We start from the raw sequence: 12,912 nt of genomic DNA on the forward strand, positions 1-12,912 counted from the left end.
CTGCAGTCCCCATCTGAGGTGATCTTGGAGCCCAGAAAAATAAAATCTGTCACTACCTCCATTTCTTCCCCATCTATTTGCCAGGAATTGAGAGGGCCGGATGCCATGATTTTGGTTTTCTTAATGTTGAGTTTCAAGCCAACTTTTGCACTCTCCTTCTTCACCCGCATCAAGAGGCTCTTTAGTTCCTCTTCACTTTCTGCCATTAGAGTGGTATCATCTGCATATCTTAGGTTGTTGATATTTCTCCCGGCAATCTTAATTCCAACTTTTGATTCATCTAGCCCTGCCTTTCTCATGATGTGCTCTGCATATAAGTTAAATAGGCAGGGTGACAGTATACAGCCTTGCCGGACTCCTTTTCCAATTTTGAACAATCAGTGGTTCCGTGTTCGGTTCTCACTGTTGCTTCTTGACCCACATATAGGTTTCTAAAGAGACAAATGAGATGGTCTGGTACTCCCATCTCTTTAAGGACTTGCCACAATTTGTTGTGATCCACACAATCAAAGGCTTTTGCATAGTCAATGAAGCAGAAGTAGATGTTTTTCTGGAACTCCCTAGCTTTCTCCATGATCCAGCGTATGTTGGCAATTTGATCTCTAGTTCCTCTGCCTCTTCAAAATCCTGCCTGTACTTCTGGTAGTTCTCGATCCACATACTGCTGGAGTCTAGCTTGTAGGATTTTAAGCATAACTTTACTAGCATGTGAAATGAGTGCAATGGTGCATAGTTTGAACATTCTTTGGCATTGCCTTTCTTTGGAATTGGAATGTAAACTGACCTTTTCCAATCCTGTGGCCACTGTTGAGTTTTCCAAATTTGCTGGCAAATTGAATGTAACACTTTTACTGCATCGTCTTTTAAGATTTTGAATAGCTCAGCTGGAATACTGTCACCTCCACTAGTTTAATTAGAATTTAACTAGAATTTAACCTCCATCTGAGTTAAATTCACCCATTCCTGTCCATTTTAGTTCGCTGATTCCTAAGATGTCGATGTTCAGTCTTGTCATCTCTTTTTTGACTACGTCTAGCTTGCCTTGATTCATGGATCTTACATTCCAGGTTCCTATGGAAAAAAAATCTTTACAGCATTGGACTTTCCTTTCGCCACCAGATATATCCACAGCTGAGCGTCCTTTCGGCTTTGGCCCAGTCGCTTCATTCTTTCTGGCGCTACTAGTACTAGCCCTCTGCTCTTCCCCAGTAGCATATTGGACACCTTCCGACCTGAGGGGCTCATCTTCCAGCGTCATATCTTTTTTCCTTTTAGTACTGTCCATGGGGTTTTCATGGCAAAGATACTGGAGTGGTTTGCCATTTCCTTCTCCAGTGGATCACATTTTGTCAGAACTCTCTGCTATAACCTGTCCGTCTTGGGTGGCCCTGCACGGCATAGCTTATAGCTTCATTGAGTTACGCAAGCCCCTTCGCCACGACAAGGCAGTAATCCATAAAGGGGCTCTGAGTAGTACTCTTCAAAAATAAATAATGCTAGATAACAATATCCCAATGCTTTGGAAGTTATGCTTCTGTTCCACTGTGTTTTCACCATCTCCCAATTTTGTGACCAAAACCTTTCTATCAGATCTATGCCATGTGGACCATATAGAAATGTAGGGGAGAATCAACCTGCCTTCTCCTTGTTGCAAGATTGCTGATCATGCTTCATGGCTTTGTCTTCTGAGCATCTTGGCTATCTGACTCTCAATATAATAGATATATCTGTCTACTCTATAATAAGGAGGCATGATGGCTCAGCAGTTAAAGATGCTGAGGTCAGCTGAGAGTCTGGCTTCAAGATCTAAGTGCCATGAGACAGGATGAGTTCCCATTACTTACCCTAGCTCCTGCCCACCTAGCACTTTGAAAGCATGAAAATGTGAATAGGTACCACTTTGGTGAGAAGATAACAACATTCCATATGCCTTGGCATATAGGCATATAGTCTTCTCCAACAGATACCAAATACCAAAACAAATGTACAATTAACAACAACATAGCTAGAGTATAAGGAAGAAATGACCATTTCAGATTCCCTTCTAATTAATAACTTCCTGTAATTCAGGATTTTCTGTATGTTTTTAAGGCAACAAATTTACATAATGATGAAACTAGCTGCCAAAGTACAGATATATGAATCTACCATTATATAAATTGGAACTCATTGGAAGAAATTGGAAGATTTAAAATGCAGTGAAGGAGCATATGGTCTAAAATAATTATGATCAGTAAGCTGGCAAAACAGCAAATTATCATACAATCAAATAAAAAATAATTACATAAAAATGTTTTAACAATGATCATAATAGTGTAAAATTTTAAGGATAGATTCTACTAACTTTTGAAATTATAATGCAATTTTAGTTTATAATTATTATTATAAATTTTAAAATTATTATTTAAAAAATTTAGAATTGTTTTTAAAGTGAGAAATTAAGAACAATAGTAACAACTAAAACCTGTTACAGAATAATGCCAGCTAAACGTAATATATTTTAAAATTAAATTTATTTCATTGAAAGTATTAAGCACATTCTAACATATCAACTACAGTTTTTTTAAAATATAGCTAAATTCAACTTCCTTTGTAATTAGGAAATGTGGGAAGAAAATTAAAGACCAAAATGTACATCAAATTTCTCCATTTCTTCCTGTTATTAGTATGGTTCGTTGCACAGTCAGCCAGATATTCAGACTGGATTTGGCAGTTTTGTTTGCCTATCGAGTTCTTCCCGAAGATCTGGGAGAGGCAGATGTGAAAGTCTGATGGCATTACAGATATTGTTGTAAGTTTAATTTGTTCCAAGTAAAGCTGCCTTTTGCAATTGACTGATGGTGAATTTGTGAATGCTGATGATGTTTGGTTGAGCTCCAGTTGTTTTGAGATTGCACCCAAGCCGCTATTACTACTAGTATTACCTTGGGGTTGGTTTTTTTTTTTTTTTTTTGCCACAGTCATTCTATTTCAATTTGTAGGTATTTGTATTTGGTTATTATTATTGTGGTTTGTTGCACAGATGTTTAGGCTGGATTTGATATTTTTATCCACCTATATGTTGTTGGGTTTTTTTGTAAAAGCAGGATATACAGGTCTCATAAATTTCAAAATATTGAGGAAGTCCTTTGTGTATCACTTCAAAGGCTCCAATTAATAGCAACAGATCTCTTTTTTTATAAGCATTCAACTACAATCTGCAAGTTCCAATATTTCATATTTTCCAATTGTTTTTCACTAACCCTTGCATGACGCAGAATAGCAATGCCAATGAACAGATTTTCTTCTTTCCAATAAGTGTTATGTCAAGCTTCTTCTTGTGCTTCTTGTGCTTCTTCTTCTTCTTGTTGTTGTTGTTGTTGTTGTTGTTCTTCTTCTTCTTCTTCTTCTTCTTCTTCTTCTTCTTCTTCTTCTTCTTCTTCTTCTTCTTCTTCTTCTTCTTCTTCTTCTTCTTCTTCTTCTTCTCCTCCTTCTCCTTCTCCTTCTCCTTCTCCTTCTCCTACTCGTTGTATACCCAAAATGTGAAATCACAGCTGCCAGTTCTTTAGCTGGTATTAAGTTCTTTCAAAAAGCTAGCATGTTATGATGTATTGATATAGAATATATGTGGATCCAAGCAGTGTGGCATTTTGTAATTGACAAATGAAAATGTTGTCAATGTGCAGATTTCTAAGTGCTGTCAAAGATTTTTTTTTTTTTTTAGTATGGTACCCAGTGTGCTGATAACCATTGGTACTGCCATGACCAGTTTATTCCATAATCTTTCAACTTCAGTTTCCAGATATAATACTTTCTGATCTTTACTTTCTTCTTTGTGTTTATTCTATTCTTCTAGCTAACTAACACTTGAAAAAATTATCACGGGTATTTGATCTGTTTGCTCACCCACTTCGCCCATACATGTGAAATGCAGCAACCATTAACACATTGTAAAAAGATTTTGAGATTCCAGCATCTACTGCATGTGTAGCACAGGAAGAATAGCTTCTTCCATAGAGGTAAGCATACAGTAGGATGAAATTAATTTGGACAGCTGTTTTTGTCATTTCTAGAAAAGGCCAGATGAATGAGCTTGTCTTGGAAAGGTTGTGTATGTTTTATTCTTCATGTACCCTGTTGAATGATGCTGAGCTAATAGCAGAGATGATGCAGAATATATATAATTATATACATTGGATAGACTGATACTTTAATTCTTCTTCTGGTTAAAGCCAGTATAAAATATTTGATTTAGGTTGGCCGTTCCTATTCTGTCCCTTTGAGACTGGTCTTTGCTCATATAAATATGGTGAAACATAATGCTTTAAAAATAGATGTAAAGGGAAAATCTGTTGTGGTTGAAACCACAAGTTTTGCCTCATTTGAGGAATAAATTACATATTTTATGAGGTTATTCTGAACTATAATATTCATATTCATTATATGGTCATCATCTGCACTTTAATCTAGAATTACTTAATTTATGCCATGTATTTGTTTAGATTTGCCTATATTTTGACAACTGTCTCTATGTAGGAATAAATTTCAAAGGCGTAAAAAAATGAAGATTGGCCAGTGATCTAGAAAACAAAACTTTTAAAATGAAGAGCCTGTGATCCTGATCCTTTGCAAGGGATTTACTTCAAGGGAAATGCATATAGGATTGTATTCTAAAAGTCCTGATTTCTAAAATTCCTGGTTTCTGAAAATCCTGTCAGAAAGCAAAGCTGATGGATCATTTTGTTCATTGATTATATATTATGTGTATGATCTGGCAATCATTTCTGTTACATTACTTTTGCTATATAAAAACTAATATATAACTAATACCCAAAGGTGTTTTTTCAAGAGGCAACTAGACTTTCTTGTTTTTCTTTGAAGACTTTTCCTTTTCATCCAAGAAGCTTCTTCATCTCCAACTGGACAGTGAGGAATGGAAAGGTTTTTATTCCTTGTAAACAGCTGGTCATTTGCATTCTTTTAAAGAGTTGAGGCCACTAGGAGTTTATCTGTGTCCTTGGGGGTCACTTGAATAGTGCAAATGGGTGTGGAGCCTTCTTGCAACTATTCAAAGGACTGTGTTGTAGACTGGAAATAAATGATGCCATATCCCTCTCCCTCTGTTGAGAGAGGGCTGATCAATTTTCACATAGATGGCTCTTTGATCCCTCTTTCAAACCATAACTTGGATGACTGAGACTCTCCTTAGATATTAACTGATATGTTCTTTAAAATGAAGGCAAATATAAACTTGAGAAATAGAGTATAAGAAGAATGTTGAAAACTCTTTTTGGCAACTTCCAGAACATTTACTGAAATTTGTATGCAGCAGATCATACATGTAAGAGTAGAAGCAAGCCATTTAAGTATATCTAGACATAGATGCTTAAGATGCCAAAAGCCAAGTATCATAAGAAAATGACATGCTATAATATAGTCCCTGCTTCTCTGGGTCTTGATTTGTTTGTGTGATTTATTGCTTGATAGCCTAACTTTTCTTCAGGAGCCCCAGACAGCATACATCTCCCTCAGACATTTTTCAGCAATAATAATAGCTTGAGATAGGTTGGACTAAGAAAATGATTGGCTTTCTGTCTTTAGAGTGAGTGGAGGCCTCTTTCTGTAATAAATAGGCATAAGGCTCTTCTAGTCTCAATATCTTCCATTCCTGGGAAAGTAGACAAAAGTGCCCAAGGATGTTTGTGTGTCTTTATTTGCTATTATTTCTCTTAATTCACCCTAGGATAAATAGGATAAAGGGTGAAAAGTATCCATTATTTTGGAGCCTGAAATAAGGTAAATGCATATAGGATTAGATTTTTCCGGCCATATCTATGTCCTGTAGAATACGGCCAAAGAAATCTAATCAGTTTGTGGTTGTTTTTCTCAATAGCCATTCCCCAATATGGCAGCTTGATTAGACATGCTATCCGAAAATAGTCCTCTTTTAAAAGGGCCCACAATTCTTTTTTTAAAGAAAGTTCAAAAACATTGTTTACTCTAACCCATGCACAGGTTTTATTCAGTTTTCTTCTGCTATGTTGTAATAAACCCCTTGTTTTAATATGACACCTAAACTAAGTGATAAATGGACCCTATGGTTTTTGTTTCTCCAAAAACTTCCCCAACGTAAAGGCAGAACTAATGGGAACCAGAATGTGTGTTTATAATTCTCTCAGGGGTGGTTAGAAAAGGGGCTTATGAAATTTCTGATTCTGTATTATTGTCTTACATTGTTTTCCCTTTATTTCCATTTTCTCAATACCATTTTATACAGTATCAGTAGATTGGCTACTTGAGTCTTATAAGGGAATTTCACATTAAAATCCCCCAGATGTGCATGGTTACATAGCTACTCTATTGACTGGCATAAGGATTACGTTCTGTATTTTGGGGCTTTGGGTTAAGATGATTTACAGCACATCTCCTTCAATTTTTTTTGAGGCTAGAGTCCAATGGAAGAGCTAAAAAATCTCCAGCAAGGCAGACTAGACCGACTAGGGGAGGTAAGGGGATTGAGACTGACTGAGATATTTTCTCATAATAAGGAAACTTTGCAAAAAAGATCTGCCAGGGAGTCTTTAGATGATTCTCCTTTCCAGTCCAGCATATTCCTATCTTAGCTAAGACACATATTTGATTCTATCTCAACAGCGATCTTTTCATCCAGTAGAAAATCATCCAACTTAAAACTACCATCTACATGGTGACTAGTCAAATGAACAAAAGCATACTAGAATGGGATGGAAAGAATCATATTCCAGTAATATTTTTAGAAACAACTTTTGGCTGCAGTCCTTAAAATTATTTTTGACTAAAAGGCACGGGATGGCAGTCAGAGCAATTACATATGGATTTAAAAGAAACATATAATATTGAAAGAACTTTTTCTGGTTGTGTTGAAAAGCAAGAAAAGCTCTGAAGAACCCAGAGCGCTATATACCAAATCTGATATACCAAATCAATATTTCTTTTGATTTTTTTTTAAATGTGGTATTATTTCAATTATAAAATTTTAAATAACATGTCTTTCCTATGCACCTGCTTTCATTGAAGTGATGCTTGTTATGCAATTAACATAAATTGTTATGGGAGAATGCAAGAAACTTCATCACCAGCACTGACATTGTTCATTCTAATTAAAGAAGAGCATAACTGACTGAAACCAGAGAGAATGGAGTTTAAATATAAGGTTGTATCCCCACATAAAGAGAATTTATAATGTTTTAATAGAATTGGACTCTGAAATGAATTTAGTTAAAGATTGTATGATAAAATGGGCTCAAAATATTCAAGAACCGATTTCATTGGATACATGGGAGGTAATTTGGATTAGAAATGTAAAATTTACCCAGGCTCAAAATTTAAGAGAATTTTTTTTATAAAATGTTTTATAGGTGGCATTTGGATCCCAAAAAGCTGTCTTATATGTATCCCAATATACAGCCCAAATGCTGGATATGTGGTAGCTTGGATGCAACCTATTTTCATATTTGGTGGACTTGTAGAAATATAAAAGCTTTTTGAATTAAGATTTGGTGGAACATTCAAAAGATTTTTAAAAGAAAGATAAAGTTCACGCCACAACTATTTTTGTTGGGTGTTATTGTAGATTGTGATGCTAAAGAAACTATTTTGATGTTGAATTTTATAACAGCTGCAAGGTTATTAGTAGGGCAATATTGGAAGAAAGATTCTTTGCCTACTATAGAAGATTGGATGTTTAAGGTGTCAAATTTAGCAGAAATGGCAAAAATTTCTGCTTACTTGAAGGATCATTCACAAGAAAGATGTATTTCGGTTTGGAGAAGATGGATAGATTATATTCAGAATAAATATGGGATTAAAAAGTTTCATTTAGCTTATGAGTAAACTTTAGAGTATTATTAATAGTTTTTTATTTTTATTAGTTTTAGTATGGTTTAACAATATTGATTTGTTTATATTATGTTTATTTTTAATTTGTTTATATTTATGTTATAAGGGAGTTAAAGTGTGTTATGGACTCGGTTACTTGTATGGTTGGGTAATGTTTTTTTTAGAGTTTGATTGTTTATTTGTAACCCTGTATTCAGCTCTGGGAAGTGGGGGAGGGGGGAGGGGTGGATGGGTCTTGGGATGTATATTGTATAAAACTTTTCAATAAAGATAATCTGTCTTGAAAAAAAAACACATAAGGTTGTGTAAAATGCTACATCAGACTATTCGCCACTTCCACTTTTTTTTTCAAGAAACCAGAAGAAAAATTTCTGATTAGACTGCCAATTCTTTGTTAATTTTAACAAGGCAAAAAAGGTATTCATGGAAACAGACTGTAGACCAGTATGTGTATGCTCAACTAAACAAAATTGAATATATCTTTAATTTGTATACTACTTGTCTTTATCATTTTGATACATTTAAGTAGACTCAAGCATTTTGATCGTGCCCACATTGAGTGTTAATGAAGCATTCTGCACACATGGGGACTAACTTTAGTTATGCATGCCCCATCCCTGTTAATAACAGCATCTAATTAAGATGTCCATTAAAAGTCCCATAATGTTAATTTAATGGAAAAATTCCAATAGAAGTCCATTAGGCTCTCTCTGTTAGCTTAACATTATGCAAGTTTCAGTAATATCATAATTAGACATAACTACTGAAAAGAATATTATACAATTATAATTGGCCATTATTTAAAATTGAAAGTAGTATTCCTCATCACTACTGCTTCATTTGTCATGAATTATAGTCCTTTGAGATATTTGTGAGTGACTGGATGTCACATACCTAGGTTGACAAATAAGATTCCATTTGTTCTATAGATAGGTGTCCTTGGCAATTAGTTCCTTGATAATACAAAGACAATTTTAGTTTTATTTGAAAAAAAAAACCTGCCAAGTAATTCAAGATTACAGAATGAGGAAAAAGTGATGTTCATTTTCTGAAAATTGCATTTATCAAATATATTTAAAGTATTCACAGTTTAGAGCATCTTGTAGCTAACTGGACCAGAGAATCAACATTGGAAGAGGATGTTTAGTTTCTGAGTTCAGCCCCGCTGATATGATGAAATAACATTTTCTCTCTTTCTCTTTGAGAGCTTAAGGGAGGTGGACAGGATATACAATTCTGATAGATTAAGTTCCATTTTCATAAGTCTAGTATGATCTAAGTTATAGCATTATAATTTAAATTTGTCTCAATCACTTCCTGCTTTTATATATTTGGAAAAAAAAGAGATAATTCTTATCTATGAAAACCTTCCTTTGTGTCCATGGTAACCTCACATGTTTTAGCAAAGTTTTAGTTTCAGGCTTGAGGTGAATTTGACATCCCCAAGGGAGAAGGGCCCAAAAATTTCAGCCAAATTTTTCCAAGTTTTAGGATTATTATTTTTTTGTACAAACAAAATTGGTGTGTTAATCCTAGCAGTGGCTTGAAAATAGTGTACCATGATATGCTTATGTCAGTATTTTGTGAGCCTGGCCAAACTGTACAAATGTACTTGAATCTGTTTTTAATGGTTTTTGGCCTTATCTGTCCTCATATAATATTTGCCAAAGCAGGAGGCAATTTTCTTCTTTAACTATTGCTTAGAATATTATGCACTTATATTTCTCTATTGTAAATGAGATGATTCTGGAACAATACTTTGTGAATATTTTCTTTCATTATTTTCCTCCAGAACTATAGAAAAATCTGTCAGAGTGATTTCAATGAGAACCTTCTATGAATATTCTCTGAAAGAAGAATTTGCGATCCACACAAGAATGAAGAGAGATATTGTAAATCTCTTCAGTGACTATGTGTGAACATGTATATATGCACACAGATATATATGTATGTGTGTATGTATGTATGTATGCATGCATGTATGTATGCATGTATACTTAAAATTAAATTTGAAAGCTCCTGCTCTACCTTCTAGTGGGAGGATTTGCAATCAATCTGTACCTCATTTAACTCAACACAGGAACAATGATTTATATGACCAGGAATGCTGCACAGCCAGAATTTCCATTTGTGCAATTTTCTGCATCTTCATTCAGCTGAATGCAATTATAGTTGGCTTTCCATCTGTATTTCCATCCACATGAGGAAGTTGGATAGGCTGAGTTTGGGCTTGGGGCATGCATTCCTAGCTCCCTTCTTCACATAGATTTAAAACAAAAATCTGAAGAAAACTTTCATCCCCCAGTAAACCAGTAAAAATTATTTCAATTCACTTTGGTGAGAATTTCTAGCTACAATATGTATTTATTTTGAACTAACTGGAATCAGATGACAACCTTATATTCCCTTAAATGAATTTAAGGCCCACTGACTTTAGAGCAATAGAATGCTAATTTTATTGTTGTAGAGAAAAAAAATGAGATTGGGGTGAGAAGGTACAGATTCCAGGGCTTTAGGAAATATTCATTTCATTAGTGGAATGGAAAGAAAGAAGAATGGCATCAGGATCAAAATATCAAACTAAGGATTAAAAATGAATAGAACACAGAGCCAAAGAAGAAACAATGGGATGGAATGGGATGAAATTATACATTTTAAAGATATAAACTCATCTAGATTAAGAATACTTCCAGATAGCAGAATTGTCAATATTTTTATATGAAATAGGGAGAAAAAAATGATCATGCTGACCTACAAGTTAAGATTAGTCCTTCTTATAGCTCTAGACCTGGGCATATGGAGCACTTTTTTTCCTTGCCATACTATGCTGAAAGATGATTGAGCAAAATAAATTTCTTCTGTTTTCCAAATAACATAAAATGCAAAGGTCTGCCATCCTTGGCAGTCTCTTATTTTAAAGATTTTATTATACACTTTGGTACTCATATTGCATATTTAAACAATGCATCACAGCTGTATTGTAATTTATAAGATGTCTTTCTCATTTAAAATTCTAGAAAAATATTTTAACTAATATTTTTGCTACAGACGTTTTACTGTTACTGAACTGAACAAACTGAACAATATTTTTCCAACATAGATTACCCCTTAGCTGGTATAAGGCTTGAATTGATTAGTACTTATTTTAATTTCAAAAAGTACATTTTAATAGGCAACTAAGAAGTACATACTTATATAGAAACAGTGCGCAACACTATTTAAATTAGTGCAAAGTTGTTTTCTTCACTGATTGAGAAGGCAACACTATTTGACACTATTCTATTTTTGTACATACATGATTATTCATTATATATCCCAAATTGAATAACTGCAATATTACATTAACTCTTATTTTTTTGTAGCTTTTATTGATTTTTTTCATACAATTCAATAGTATTCATTCAACAAAGTTGTTGTCTGAGTTTATCATTCACTAATACAAATTTAATTCCTAATCCTTTATTCTTTTCTCCAGCCATTGATAAAATAGGTCCTAAGTTTGAAAGTATTCTGTTTCTTCTTTTTCTTTCAACCTTATTGTAAGTCTGTCCATTTCTGCACATTCTAGTATTTTTTTAATTATTCCTTCCTCTGGTGGTATTTCTTCATTTTTCCAATCTTATTTTAATTACAGAACAATAACTTTAAATGTAGTGGATCAGTGAATGTGGTAACCAAGAGAAATTTCATTCTCATTGATCCTGGTGGCCCTAAGGGTGAATTAATAGAAACTGAGTTTCAGTCCTACTGTCATCCTTGCTACTAGACACTTCTGACACTCTCCACTGAAGAAATATTTCTTGTTGAAGATCCCTATGTTATTGCCAGCTGTCAGGAAGAAGAAAATGGTCCAAGAACTTTAATAAATGTCTCAGTTATATGCTGGTCTTGTTTTTCAGGATGTTTGGAAACATGTCTTGCTTGAAATGCTTACAGAAGCAAAGACCCAGATTTTGAAAAAGTAATGAGTTTAGAAAAGTAATGAGTTTATTTCTGTTCTTTAAGTTATGCTCCATCTACCAAAACTTGGTTATTGTTGTTATCGTTGTTTTCCAATGATATATTTCTGAAGCATTGAAAATTGGTTAATAGTATGTTCATTCTTTTTGTAATTGATGCATGAAAGATATTGTTTTAGTTTCAGTTAAAATGCTTCCAAGCAGCCCAGGAAGAATTCTCTCTCAGTTTTAGCCTTCTAGATATTCTACTCTTATATATTTGCACAAATTGGACAGTAGGATGAAAAACTAAATAGGAAAACGAAAGCGCTACCTCATGCTACTTCATATTACAATAATCCAACTATATTAGGGCATGAATGAATGTTTGAAGGAACTCTCAATCCAGGAAATGGCAAAACCAATGCAAATGCTCTTTTGGCCACAGGTTGTCCCTGCTGTTCAAACAGGAGAATTCAAGAAGATTCCCAGATTGCTCACAAATCTCAAATCAAGAAGCATAGTCCCATTAAAAGTCAGCAATGGAATCACTGTAGATTTGAGGGATCTGAGTAGACATAGCCACATAATTCTAAATATGATTTGTGTTAAAGTTAAGAAAGTTAAAAAAAAAACTTTCACAAAACTTTACTTAATACCTGAATATGAGACTATTTCAACAGATTTGTCAGTAGTTACATTAGTCAACCATTCAATAAGTACCGGTATACTAAGCTTAAAATTGTTTAATGCAGCTGAATAGTTTAAACTGCACTTAGCGACAATGGTTGTACGAATTGGGTAATTTTAAAGAAACCTCATTTATATAGACTTAAGTAACACTATATATCTCCTCCCCTCTCAACATTGAACATTCATTGTCCCAATTTTGGAATTAATATGACTGCCTAAGAAAGCTCCAATTTGTCACACTGTAGCTTAAAGGTGTTATTTTCTAGCTTTTAGACATAAACTGATAGAGGAACACTTTTAATGTCTTCAGATCATTGAATCAAAGCACAATTCTGTTGTATATATAAACCACTGAAAGCCACTGAGGTTGTATTAACTTTTTGGTGGCAGGAATGAGAAGACAAAAATGAAATCGGAAGTAGTA

Source organism: Crotalus tigris, unplaced genomic scaffold (genome assembly GCF_016545835.1).
Source record: "Crotalus tigris isolate CLP2741 ecotype Arizona unplaced genomic scaffold, ASM1654583v1 scf7180000017700.2314712, whole genome shotgun sequence".
NCBI classification, from domain to species: domain Eukaryota; kingdom Metazoa; phylum Chordata; class Lepidosauria; order Squamata; family Viperidae; genus Crotalus; species Crotalus tigris.